The sequence below is a fragment of the Bufo gargarizans genome, chromosome 3, assembly GCF_014858855.1.
Source record: "Bufo gargarizans isolate SCDJY-AF-19 chromosome 3, ASM1485885v1, whole genome shotgun sequence".
Taxonomy (NCBI): domain Eukaryota; kingdom Metazoa; phylum Chordata; class Amphibia; order Anura; family Bufonidae; genus Bufo; species Bufo gargarizans.
In genome coordinates, this window is record NC_058082.1 from 203,178,735 (window position 1) to 203,194,033 (window position 15,299).

Consider the following 15,299-nt stretch of genomic DNA (forward strand, 5'->3'; position numbering starts at 1 on the left):
GAACTGACATCCACCTCATCTGCCAACCGTGAAAACTTGTTGGGGTGTGTCAGATCAGGGCTAGCCTCCCTGGCACTCTTCCATCTACCCCACTTTCTAACTGTTACCGAGCTAGCTACCTTACTTTCCTGAGCTTCCTCGCTACCACCCTCCCCCACATCTACCTCATAGAGTGCTTGCTCAGTGAGCAGAAAACTCTTTTCAAAATTGTCAACGCTTTTCAGTGTTGAAATTCACCCGTTTAGATTCTCGATGTGCAATTCCAAGCTCAGAATTTGCTCACATTTTGAGCAAAGATATGCACCCTTAAACGGCTGTTCCAGGACTGCATACGTTAGACAAGATTTGCACTGGACTGCGCTGTCAATAATGGAACACATACTAAATGGGGATTACGCAAGAAAAGAGAAAAATACAATATTGTGCAGTGATAAGAATCTAACTTACTGTAGTCCCCTCCTAAAGTCCCTAAATCTCAAGTCACGCAATCTAAAGTCACACAGTTAATACAAACACACACTTGAACTCAAACACGCGAACTCTCACAAACTCGCGTTATTTGCCTGCTTGTATAAATGCAGCTCTCAAACCAGACTGCTTTTTTCCTCTGGATTCAAAGGACTGAGCTGCCCTCAAGGCTGGCTATTTAACTTCTCCTAATTAGACAGCCTCACCCTAATTACTCACCTGGTCAACACCCTGGAGAAGGAAGAGAAAATAAAATGTAATCACAATATACTCTCAGCTGCTATGCAATGAACCTGGCAGCAAAAGCAAGTCACAGTGTACAATAAATTCAGGCACAGCCACTCAGCAATGCACACAAATAATTTAGCTTTTACAGATACTCCCTCACGTTACCTAAAGTCACACACTTAATGCAAACACACACTTGAACTCAAACACACGAACACTCACAAACTTGTGTTATTTGCTTGTATAAATGCAGCTCTCAAACCAGACAGATTTTTTCCTCTGGATTCTGGATTTTTTTCCTCTGCCTCCTACAGAAACCTATGACCAGCCCCCAGGCTGGATGTCATAGGCACGATGTCAGTGTAATACACTGACATGCAATGCATTACAATACACCCTAAAAGTTTATGTCCCATAGTAGGACAAAAAAAAAGTAAAAAAAAGTGTATTACATAAAAAAAATTAAAGTTCCAAGTAAAAAAAAAAAGCCATTTTCCTATAATTAAGTCATATAAAATTGTAAAAACACCATAAAAAAACTAAATAAAAGCAAGCCTTTTTTTGTCCCCTTGCCTCACAAAAAATGTAATACCAAGCAATCAAAAAGTTGTATGTACCCCAAAATGGTACCAATCAAACCCCTACATATGGTAAGACCTGAAAAATGTATATGGCTTTCAGAAAATAGCAACACAAAAACAATATTTTTTCTTTTCAAAAATACTTTTACTGTGTAAAACTTCATAAAAAAATTGACATATTAGGTATCGCTGTGTCCATAATGACCAGCTCTATAAAAATATCACATGATCTACCCCATCAGATGAATGATTTAAAAAAATAAAAATGCCAAAACAGCCATTTTTAGTGACCTTGCCGCACAAAAAGTGTAATACCAATCATTCAAAAAGTCATATGTACCCCAAAATGGTACCAACAAAAATGTCACCTCATCTTGCTAAAAATGAGCCCCTACATTAGACAATCATCCCAAAAAAAATAAAAAATTCTGGGTTTCAGAAAGTGGTGATGCAAAAACATAATTTTTCTTTATAAAATGCTTTGTGTAAAAGAGGTAAAATGTTCATAAAAATATATATATAATAAACTTGGTATCTCTGTAATCGTACTGACCAGCATCATAAAGATAGCATGTCATTATGTGCACGGTGTACTCCGCAATAACAAAACCCAAAAAGCAATGGCAGAATTGTTGCATTTCTTTATGCTGCTTCCCAAAAAGCAAAATAAAAAGTGATCCAAAAGCTGTATGTGCCCCAAAATAGAACCAATGATGATACCAACTTATTGCACGAAAAATAAGTCCTTACTAGCGTTGGGCAAGCATGCTCGGCCAAATATCGCGTGTGCTCGAGCACATGTATTTAAATCTAATTTAGCCTCTGTTTCTGATGGGATTTAAACTCACAACCTTTTACATTACAGCCCAGAATGTTAATTTTTTTATATATTTTTGTTTATCCCTTCCTGTTTTCACCTTCCTGCCCAGGCCACTTATTGCAAATCTGACATGTGTCACTTTATGTGGTAATAACTTTAAAATGCTTTTACTTATACAGGACATTCTGAGATTGTTTTCTCGTCACATATCGTACTTCATGACAGTGGTAAAAATGAGTAAAAAAAAAATCATTTTCATTAAAAAAAAATGTAACCAAAATTTTGAACAATTAGAAAATTTCCAAATTTCAATTTCTCTACCTTTATAATAGAAAGTAATACCTCCAAAAATAGTAATTATTTTACATTCCCCATATGTCTATTTCATGTTTGGATCATTTTGAAAATTATATTTTATTTTTTGATATTTTATTTTAGAAGTTTGGAAGCAAATCTTGAAATTTTTCGGAAAATTTCCAAAACCCACTTTAAGGACCAGTTCAGGTCTGAAGTCACTTTGTGAGGCTTACATAATAGAAACCACCAAAAATGACCCCATTTTAGAAACTACACCCCTCAAGGTATACAAAACTGATTTTACAAACTTTGTTAATCCTTTAGGTGTTCCACAAGAATTAATAGAAAATGGGGATGAAATTTCAGAATTTCCCTTTTTTGGCAGATTTTACATTTTAATCCATTTTTTCCAGTAGCAAAGCAAGGGTTAACTGCCAAATAAAACTCAATATTTATTACCCTGATTCTGCAGTTTACAGAAACACCCCACATGTGATCGTAAACTGCTGTATGGGCACACAACAGGGCGCAGTAGGAAAGGAATGCCATATGGTTTTTGGAAGGCAGATTTAGCTGAAATGGTTTTTAGATGCCATGTCCCATTTGAAGCCCCCCTGATGTACCCCAACAGTAGAAACTAAAAAAAGAAACCACATTTTAGAAACTACGGGATAAGGTGCCAGTTTTGTTGGTACCATTTTGGGGTACATATGATTTTTAATTGCTCTATAATGCGTTTTTTGTGAGGCAAGGTAACAAAAAAATTGATGTTTTGGTACCGTTTAAATATTTTATTTTTAAGCGTTTACCTGAGGGATTAGGTCATGTGACTTTTTTATAGAGCTGGTTGTTACGGACGTGGCGATACCTAATATGTATATTTTTTTATGTATTTCACTTTAGCACAATAATAACAGTTTTAAAACAAAAAAATGAGGTTTTAGTGTCTCCATGTTATGAGAGCTATAGTTTTTTTTATTTTTTTGGGCTTAGGTAGAGGCTAATTTTTTGCGGGATGAGGTGACGGTTTTATTGATACCATTTTGTGGGACATAAGCCTTTTTGATCGCACTTTTTGTGATGTAATGCGACAAAAATTTCTTTTTTTTGTACACCGTTTTATTTTTATTTTTATGGTGTTTATCGGACAGGGCGGATCATGTTATATATTTATAGAGCCGGTCAGACTGACAAGGAGTGCAGGGATAAAGAGTGGGTGGAAGATGATGTGGAGGATGATGAGGTACGAGACCCCACATGGAATCAAGGAGTGACTTGGGCAGTTTGGAGGAAGAGGCGGTGGTCGCACAGAGGCACCAGCACAGCGAAAGAGGGAGCAGGGTGCAAAAGCATCTGTTACATTCTTGGGTGACATTTTATCATTTTTGCCGTGAATAAACCCCTGCTCTGCATAGGTGACAGAGACCTAAATTTTGTTAAATCGTTTGTTCCATTGGTGGGTGACATGAACCCAGTTTAGCCGTGAATAAACCCCTGCTCTGCATAGATGACAGGGACCTACATTTCTAAAAATCTTCTGTTACATTCTTGGGTGACGTTTTACCATTTTTGCCATATACAAACCCCTGCTCTGCATAGGTAACAGGGACCTAAATTTCAAAAAATCGTCTCTTACATTCTTGGGTGACATTTTACCATTTTTGTCGTATACAAACCCCTGCTGTGCATAGGTGACAGGGACCTAAATTTCTAAAATTCGTCTGTTACATTGATGGTTGACATTAACCCAGTTTTGCTGGTGAAAAACCCCTGCTCTGAATTGCTGACAGGGAACCAAATTTAGTAAAAACGTCTGTTACTGATCGGAAGATGCGTGACTACAAGCGCACGCTGGTAGACGCGCTGCTGATGGCATTCCCACCTGACAGCGGGGGCTCAGTGGAAGCACAAGGCGAAGGCTGAGGAAGAGGTCGCCAACGCAGCTGGGGCACCGCCAGCACCTCAGAAGGCAGGGTTAGCATGGCCAAAATGTGGAAAAGCTTTGTCAGCACGCCACAACAACCAGCACCACCAGCTGATATGGAACGTTTTAGCAGGAGGCAGCATTTCAGCAACATGGTGGAGCAGTATGTGTGCACACGCCAACACGTACTGACTGATGGGTCTCCAAATTGGGCACATGGCCTGAGCTTGCCCTTTACGCCTTGGAGGTGCTGGTCTGCCCTGCAGCCAGTGTATTGTCTGAATGTTTGTTTATCATGGCAGGAGGGGGTTATCACAGACAAGCACAGCCGCCTGTCCACAGCCAATGTGGACAAGCTCATGTTCATTAAAATGAACCAGGCAGGGATCCCACAGGACTTGTCCGTACCTTCTGCAGAATAGACATATATACCGGCCTCACCCAGCCATTGTTGTACTCCAGCGCACTTTCTCTTCGTTTTATTTTTTTATATTTCCCAATGTTTTGGGGTCTACCCAAATTGAAACAAAAAATAAAATAATAAAATTAAATTAAAAACAAAACCAAAAACTAGTGCTGGCTACCTCCTCCTCCACCGCCGCTTCCACCTACATCTCCACATCCACCGCCTCCTCAACCTCCCACTCCATATGGACCTCCTCCTCCTAGATTAAGATTATTATTTTTTATTTTTACGTATTTTTTTATTTTAAGTCATTTCCCTATCCACATTTGTTTTCAGAGCACTTGCCATGCTCTTAACCATATTTTGCTGCCTTTTGCAGCCCTCTAGCCCTTTCCAGAGCCATTTTAGTGCTCGGAAGTTCAGGTCCCTATTAACTTCAATGGGGTTCGGGGTCAAGTTTTTAGAGCCATTTTAGTGCTCGGAAGTTCAGGTCCCTATTAACTTCAATGGGGTTCGGGGTCAAGTTCGGGTCCCGAACCCAAACCTTTTTTGCGAAGTTCGTCGAACCCAAACTTCCAGGTGTCGGCTCAACTGTACTTACAATCTATTAGTGTTAGAGAAACGTTCACACGACAGGTGGCAGGAGATCGGTGAGACTGACAACACGTGGTTTGATCTGACACGGTTTGCTTGTGCATCAATAGGTGTCTGTGTTCTTTCTGGTAATGACCACACCCCTTGCCTTTGGTGCTGCTTATTATGTGGTCATTTAATCTTCCTTATTTATTGTTGCTTCTCCCAAAATGCTGTGCGGTTTATAGCTTCAGTTTCAGTTGTGGATTGCTGTTGTGTGGATCTTGGCGGAGTTCCTGGTGCTTCCATTGCTCCTTTGAAGTTAAGTCTTTCCTTTCCCTTTTGTATTTTTTTGGGGTTCTGTGTGTTACATTTCCCTATTGTTTGTATTAGGCCTGAAGGAGACTCCTGTTCATCCTTCCTTTTGGAGGAACAGATAGTCTCGTCCCTACCATTAGAACCAGGGTCCTATAGGGCTACAGGTATTCCTGTGTATGAACACATCTACCTCTGGGGTCTGCTCACACTGGCAGTCAGTCAGGATTTTGGTTAGGGTTTTACTAGGAGGTTTTCCATCTTCCTTCCCTAGTTCTCAGGCCTGATTACCTGTCCCCCCCCCCCTTCCTTCTTAAGCTCAGTGTGGTGTTTCCCTCCCACACCAAAGAGTGACAATTTGAAAATACTGTAGAGGTGACACAAAAGGTAACAAGTGCTTGATTTGTACAGTGGTCCTGCCATGTTAACACACTAGGGGAGTAACTATAAGGTTGCATGAGCTGGCCACCAGCTGATATCTGTAGTGCCTCTGAATACGTGAGGTGTGGATATTTGATGATGGATCAGATGTATGAACAGTGTGAGCACCAACTGATGATATTCATTCCTTGTATGAATGCAGCAGCCATTGACAGCTTCACCAGGATGGTCGGGTACAAGGGAATCAGAACTTTTGATATGCTATGATTATCTAAGATGGGAGTTCCCCTTTAGCACTTTAAAGACCAGTCTTCTGTTCAATGTGATTCCATATTTACAACTTTCTTCTATCCCCTCATCTTACGAACCTTCAGATAATAGAAAAGGGTACAGATGGGAACGATTAACCTATGACTGCAGGATAAGAGTATACGTGAATGTTAACATGTTTTTCTTGGGTAAATGTTATCTCTCTGCCAATATACATTTCTGTACAAATATAAATTCTGAAACAGATAATCCATTCTAAGTCTATACAATGCAGCTTTAGTTCCTTAGGTTTAGAAAGTAAGATGAAATTTGTGTCCTGCATTCTTTACTATAAAATGTATAACACCACTGGAAAAATATCATACAGTACAGTTTAATGAAAAGATTATATTATCTTAACACATGCATTATGCATAAACGACTATATTGTCTCCATTTTACTTATGTACCTTTTGGATGAAGCAAAAGCTAAAATCAGATATAAGGGAAATCAACCTCTGACTTGTATTATATTACTGCATTAACACCACCTAATGGATTCCTTGGCAAACAATACCCAAATTTAAAAGGAAATTCTCCCCCCTAAGTGCACTAATACTGGAATAATGGCATCTTTAAAGGCTAGTCATTGAACAAATAGAACATTAACATCTCAAAAACGTTAAAAAGCAACAGAGGAGCTGTAACCATTTTAAATGCAAATATAAGCAACGTATACATCACTTTTTTAGGGCATAAACCACAGAGAACAATGGATTGTTAGTATTGTTACTGCCACTACTACAAATTATGTATGTCCCATGCTCTACGGTTCCATGTGTTTGTTCCATTTTTCTATTTGCTACCTTTTACTTGTTTGAGATTTTTAAACAAGATTTAAAGGGGTTGTCCGGGATTGGGGACATGGGTCTACATGTACAATGGTCCCCTAATTATTACATTCATGCCTGTCCTTCGCTTACCAGACATTTCTGATGGCCCTTTTTCACTTCACAAATTTTCAGCCAGAAGTGCAGTTTCTATCACAGTCAGTGACGTACCGGGTCCCTTTCTGCATAGCGAAGCCTCTCCTTCCGCTTCACAAGGAGCCCGGTGACGTCACAGTCAGCCTCTAATTATTCCAAGCGCATGGAGGGGCAGTAACTATGCAGCAACAGAAGCGCTAAGCCACGCCCCCTCACAGCGCGAATCCACGCCCATCGCAGCGCTAGGCCACGCTCCTCGCCGAGCAGGGCGCATTCTTAGTAAGGAAGGAGGCGTTTAGCTGCGCTGGGACCCAGAAAGCATTGAGGCAGGAAGTTACCGCACACATAAACAGAAAGGTAAACAATCAGTGGGGGACTATAGGAGCCCTGCTGAAGTGTAAAAATATCTAAAAACATCTGGGGGGACCTTCAAACCACTATTAATAGTGATTAAACTGGTTTTTAAAAAAAATCTTGATCCCGGACAACCCCTTTAATACAAGACATATGACAACTTTGGGGACCATAAAACAAAATTCTTAAATGATCTTTGTTATTTCAAGGGGCAGCAAGGGTGGCTCAGTGGTTTCCACTGGTGCATTGCAGCACTGGGGTCCTAGGTTCAAATCTAACCAAGGATAACATCTGCATGGAGTTTGTATGTTCTCCCCGTGTTTGCGTGGATTTCCTCCCACACTTCAAAGACATACTGATAGGGACCTTAGATTGTGAGCCCCATTGGGGAATGTTGGATGATAATGTCTGTAAAGTGCTGTGGAATATAGTACTGCTATATAAGTGCATAAAAATAAATAAAAGTGCATTTCAAGGAATTAAAGATCATTGATATCACCCATGGAAACAAGTAACTGCTCATATACATGATTGTGTCACCTTTATTGACAACAACTGTTTTAGCTGATAATGGCTTTCACAGTGGTTTACTGATTTCCAAGAACTTAAATGGAGGAAAAACTCTGGAACACCACATTGTAGAATTATAAGTAGTGTTGAACAAATGGAAATGGAACGAAGTGACAGATCCAAATTTCAGGAAAACTTTGAATAACTAAAGATCCTAATTTTCTTTTGCTTCATACTAACAAATCTTTTTTTTCTTCAAATGGTGGCTACACGTGTTACAAAGTGAAAGTATGAAGCCCGGGAACGCAATATGACCCATAATGCCGTGCAGACATCCAATCAGCAGATAACCATGACAGCCCTATAAAAAGCCTAATCCTGCCTTGTCTCCACCATTTCACTGTGAACTGAGCATAGGGAGAGATTTTACTGTGCTAGGGACAGTGTTTTAGCAATCTTTTAATTGTAGAATATTGGATAGGACAATGCAGGGACAATGTTGGGAGATCGTAGGGAGAGTTTTCAGATAATGTAGGGCGAGCATAAGGGAGACAGTGCAGGCTCAGAGTAATCACCCTGTGCATCTTGTTCCACTGCTGTGCCATTCATTCTTATTTTTTTCTGTTATACATAGACTGATTGTACATCAGACTTAATCTCAACAGCTGAACTAATATATATGTGCTTGTACCTAGTTAATCTGCTATTCCATTAATTATTAATCTGTTCAGTTATACATAGACGGACAATGCATCAGACTCATTGTCAACAGGCAGAGTAATATATAGGTGCTTTTTTCTAGTCTATCTGCTGTGCCATCCATACTTCCTCTGTTAAATTACTGATTCAGTTACTGTACACAATGGCTAGAAGACAGTTTCCTGGGCCTTCAAAAAAGAAATGGGCAGTGGCAAAAATGGGTGGTGGTAGAAGCAAAGAAGAGGGGGTTAGTCAGCACATCCCAATGCGGAAGTGCACGCTGCAAAATATATATATAATATTTGCCGTTCTGCGGTGAAGTTATATGATCTAAATAGTGCTAAGCGAGCACTAAAGCGCTCGGGTAGAACACTTTGTGATGCTCGGGTGTTCTACCGAGCACAAAGGACGTCAATGTGAGAACTTCAGGCCCCCCCTGCTCTGAAGAGGGGAGGGTGTCGGAACTCTAGTTTGGCTTTTGAGTCCCTGCTCTGACTCCATACACCCCTGTGTATTTAAATCTTATTTAGCCTGTTTTTTAGAAAAGTTTCTGCTGGGATTCAAACTCATGACCTTCTGTATTAGAGGCAAGGCACTTAACCACTCAGCTAAAATAGATTAGCCAATTACTGTAAAAATAAAAAAAATAAAAAATATGAGACTTCTAATGTACTGTACTTCTACTGAGACCTATACAGTAGAAGTCTCTTTTTCTTCTTCTTCTTTTAGTGACAAGCTATGCAGCTATATAGTGTAGTGGTTAGAGTTCTGGGCTATGATGCAGAAGCTGTGAGTTCAAATTCTGTCACAAACTTTTTCAGAAATAAAGGCTAAACTTAATTTAAATATATATATATATATATATATATATATATATATGTTTTTAGCTATAATATATTTACACATATTATTATATATTTATAATATATAATATATTCTAATATATGTAAATACACTCACCTAAAGAATTATTAGGAACACCATACTAATACAGTGTTGGACCCCCTTTTGCCTTCAGAACTGCCTTAATTCTACGTGGCATTGATTCAGCATGGTGCTGATAGCATTCTTTAGAAATGTTGGCCCATATTGATAGGATAGCATCGTGCAGTTGATGGAGATTTGAGGGATGCACATCCAGGGCACGAAGCTCCCGTTCCACCACATCCCAAAGATGCTCTATTGGGTTGAGATCTGGTGACTGTGGGGGCTATTTTAGTACACTGAACTCATTGTCATGTTCAAGAAACCAATTTGAAAAGATTCAAGCTTTGTGACATGGTGCATTATCCTGCTGGAAGTAGACATCAGAGGATGGGTACATGGTGGTCATGAAGGGATGGATATGGTCAGAAACAATGCTCAGGTAGCCCGTGGCATTTAAACTATGGCCAATTGGCACTAAGGGGCCTAAAGTGTGCCCAGAAAACACCATTACACCACCACCACCACCACCAGCCTGCACTGTGTAACAAGGCATGATGGATACATGTTCTCATTCTGTTTAAGCCAAATTTGGACTCTACCATTTGAATGTCTCAACAGAAATCGAGACTCATCAGACCAGGCAACATTTTTCCAGTCTTCAACAGTCCAATTTTGGTGAGTTTGTGCAAATTGTAGCCTCTTTTTCCTATTTGTAGTGGAGATAAGTGGTACCCGGTGGGGTCTTCTGCTGTTGTAGCCCATCCGCCTCAAGGTTGTGCGTGTTGTGGCTTCACAAATGCTTTGCTGCATTCCTCGGTTGTAACGAGTGGTTATTTCAGTCAACGTTGCTCTTCTATCAGCTTGAATCAGTCGGCCCATTCTCCTCTGACCTCTAGCGTGAGAAAGGCTTTAGCGTAGAGCCGAAACGTCGCTACACCACATGGGTGAATAAATTATCCTTTTTTACTTCATTACGCTTGGAGTGCTGCTCGCTTTTTATACTATATATATATATATATTTTTTTTTTTTTATTACACATTTATTTTTTGCCATATATTTTTTACAATTACAAAAAAAATATACAATATATAAATCTAATTTAACCTCTATTTCTGCAAAAGTTTGTGACAGTATTTAAACTCACAGCTTCTGCAGCACAGCCCAGAACTTTAACCACTACACTATATCACTGCATAGCTAGTCATAAAAAATATATATATATATATATATATATATATATATATCCATGAGGAAAATCTGGCACCACTCCCTTCAACAGTGACTCAGGGTGCCCGCGGTGGTCCCTCGATTCAGGACAGAAAATAAAAGCCCACCATCTGCAAATAGACAGTTCTATTTGCAGATGGTGGGCGCGGCGATGGGGTCCAACGCCACGCCCACCTATGCAAATATATTTGTACGGTCATTTGAGGAATGTCTTGTCTATGTATCTCCCCACTTCAACCATGTTTTGATGTGGTGGAGATACATAGACGACATTTTCCTCATATGGACTGGCACCATGGAGACACTGATGGACTTTCATGTATTTTTGAACTCCATTGACCAGGAGATCCAATTTACATTAACGGCATCGGTGGACCGGGTGCAATTTTTGGATACTCAGATATACATAGAGGATGAACAGTTACACATGGATTTGAATATCAAACCCACTGACAAGAACACATTATTGCATTTTTCCAGTGGGCATCCAAGGGGGATGGTAAATTCTTTACCTTTCAGTCAAATGCTTAGAGTAAGGAGAATAGTAGATAAGGATGAGAACATGAATCAAGCATTAAGAAATATGGAGCAGTCATTTGTTGATAGGGGTTACCCCAAAAGTTTGGTAAAAAGACATGCCGAGAGAGCAAGAGGAATATCTAGGAAAGAATTGTTGACCACAAAACAAAAACAAACCAGTGAAAGGTTACCATTTGTACCATCTTATAATGAGCTGAGCCTGAAGATAGAACAGATAGTGAGGCGACATTGGGGGCTGCTGAGTAGTGGTCATCCCACTATAGCAGCTTTTAAAAAACCTCCAATGATGGCATATAAAAGAGCAGGGAACATTAGGGACAAGGTTGTGCATTCCAGATTGCCGGAAAAAGGTCAATTAAAACAGACATTTTTGAAAACGTACAGGGTCTTTCCCGTGTCTGGCGTGTGTGTGAATTGTAAACTGATGCATAAGGGGTCGGTATTCACACACCCAGACACGGGAGAAACATTTAACACAAGATATTACCTCACATGTGATTCATCATGGGTGATATATGTGTTATGGTGCCCGAGCAAAAGGCTCTACGTGGGTGAAACCACGTGCGATATGAAAATTAGGTTAAACAATCATAGACAATCCATCAGAAACAAAAGAAAAGATTTGCCGGTGTCTAAACACTTTGTGGAAAAAAATCATAAGGAAAATGATTTGAGATTTATGATCTTGGATCATGTAAAACCGTTGGAAAGAGGAGGAGATAGGTTGACTAGTTTAAAGAAAACTGAGCTCAGATGGATTTTTCGTCTGGACACTTTGAAACCCAAAGGATTAAATGTCGAATTTAGGGTAACAGGGGGGATGGTCAGTTAATATCCCTTCATAGTGCCCAGATCTGTGTGTGTCCAATATGCTGTATAGGGTGAAGTTTATGGAATGTTATGTGGAAAATGTGGAATCAGGCATTTCACCTATGCTGGGTGGGTAATTATAGCTAATAGTAAACAGTATAGTCAGAATGACGCTAGATATAATCATTGCCCAAAAGATTGCCCTAGTGTAAAATGGCGGATGGAGCAGGTCAAGTGACGCTGGTGACTGTAATGACGGGCACGCGGGCGCGTGGTGCGCTCCGACACAGTATACCGGACGTCAGGATGCATGGTCTCCGCCCACTAGTGACGTAGAGCGGTTATGTACCGCCTAACAGGAGGGGTAAGAGGCTGACACATGCGCACTAACGAGGAGTAGACACGGAGAGAATCTACAGGATCCAAGACACCATCTCCTTCTATTCCATAAGGAGTTTTTTTACAGCACATGCACTTTAATAAATGACCGATGAAAACTATGATTGATATCGGGGCTAGAAGTACACAATATATATGTAAGACACTTGATAGGCTGGTGTCCTTATGAAAAGTGTTGTCAAGGAATGAATTGTAACATGTCTATAAAAAGGGAGTGCACTTTTTTTGTATTGGTTGATGAAGTAATTGGTAACAACCGGATTATGTATTTATATCGGCACTATTGCACTTTATGTTTCACCTGACTTGAGAAAGGTTCTGTGAGAGAACTGAAACGTTGTCAATATTTGATATGTGTGAATAAAGAGCACATTTTATTCTTCAAGGAGTGCTGCGGATCTTCTTCATTATTTATATATATATATATATATATATATATATATATGTGAGACTTCTACTGCAGAGGAATACTAGTAAGTATTCATATACACTAGAGGTCTCATATTTTATTTTTTGCATGCCTATGCAGCTATATGGTGTAGTGGTTAATGTTTTGGGCTGTGATGCAGAAGCTGTGGGTTCCTGTCACAAACTTTTTCAGAAATAGAAACTAAACTTAATTTAAACATATACATATGTAAGTTTTTAGCCATAATATATTTACACATAGTATTATATATTTAGAATATATAATATATTATAATATATGTAAATATGTTATGGCTAAAACATCAATAGTAGTTTCCCACATATTATGCATTCATATATATCAGAAGTATGATTATATATATATATATATATATATATATATATATGGAAAATGGCGGCACCAATAAACAGGCAATACGTTGGGTGCTATGTGCTATGTCCAAGGGTGTAGCTCCTTACCCAATAAAATAATCCAAAAAAGGACAGCGCATCCAGTAGAAAAAACTGTGGTTTATTCACCCATGTGGTACAATGAGGCAACGTTTCGCCTCAAACAAAGAGCCTTTCTCAAGCCTTTCTGTGTTTGAGCCTAAACATTGCTTCATTGTACCACATGGGTGAATAAACCACAGTTTTTTTCTACTGGATGCGCTGTCTGTTTTTTGGAATATATATATATATATATATATATATATATATTGGCTAGTAATTACACATTTTTTTTGAAAAAAAAAAAATATATATAAAAATCTAATTTAACCTATATTTCGGAAAAAAAAAAGTGATGTTATTTGAACTAATAGCTTCTGCATCATAGCCCAGAACTTTAACCACTACACTATATAGCTGCATAGCCGGCTCCTTTTAAAAAAATAAATACAAATGAGACTTCTATCATATAGGTCTTATTTATTTTAAGTAACAGGCTATGCAGCTATCATAGCTGAGTGGTTAAGTGCCTTGCCTCTAATGCAAAAGGTTGTGAGTCCAAATCCTGGCAGAATCTTTTCTGAAATACAGGCTAAATTAGATTAAAACGCACTGGCTTGTCCCCAAGCACTGACTCCATATATGGACATATCTATATATGGAGTCAGAGCAGGGACTCCTAAGCCACTGACTCACACTGAGGGATTCCCTCACTGTACACCGATCTTCTGCATAGAAATAGAGGCTAAATTAGATTTAAATACACTGACCCGAGCAGAGCGATGCTCGAGCCAAACTAGCATGCTTGCTCAACACTAGTTATAAAACCTTTTGTGGCGTGTATAAATGGGGAAAAAAGACTTATTAGCCATTGTGTGGTGAAGTGAGAAAATTACAGACTTTTTAGTGGTGTTTTAATTTCCTTTTTATTTATTTATTTAATCTAACAGTATGTCAGACAGAGAAATGCCAGGCCCTGCACAAAGGAGTGGCAGAGGCCTAAATGTATCTGGCACAGGCACAAATCGCGGCATAGTAAGGGGGCGTGGCAGCAGGAGTCGCAGCAAGAGGCCTAAGCTCCCGGTGTCATCTAGCGGTCGTGTCTTGACCAGCAACCCAGTTGTTCTTCAATGGTTAACCACTTCCTCCGAAGTGACATCAGACACCTCCAGCCAAGAGTTGGTGGGTTCGTCAGACACAACTCTTAGTTGGCATGGCCCGGGAGCAGGCCCTGTGCCCTCGCATGTCCTCAACTTGCCTCTGTCCTTTTCTTTTCCCTAAGCCAGAGAAGTATTATATGCTGTGGGCTCAGCTCCACTATACAGTGAGGACGAGCTACAAGAGGACAGTAAACAGCTACTGACCAGCCAAGATGTGGAGGAGACAACTGCGGCTTCCTCCGGTAGGTGGGCGAGTAGTGATGAGAGTGGCGTGGGAGCTGGTGTTGTGAGCGGTCAGGCTCCTGACCCTGAGACCTCTGAGGAGGACATCAGTGACATGCAGACAGTACTCGATGATGATGATGATGTAGCTGATCGCACTTGAAAGCCAGGTGAATTAGGGGCTTCATCATGATCGTGAGAAAGGCGGAGCCAGCAAGTCGCTAGCGTGGCCAGGAGTCAGCAGGGTGGCAGCAGTGGGAGGTCGGGAGCTAAACGTGCTTGGGGTAGACCAGCCGCTTTGCAGGAGCCTACCTGCCCAGAAAGTAATGGTGCAGGGGTTCACGGAAGCAGCGGCGGTAGCAGT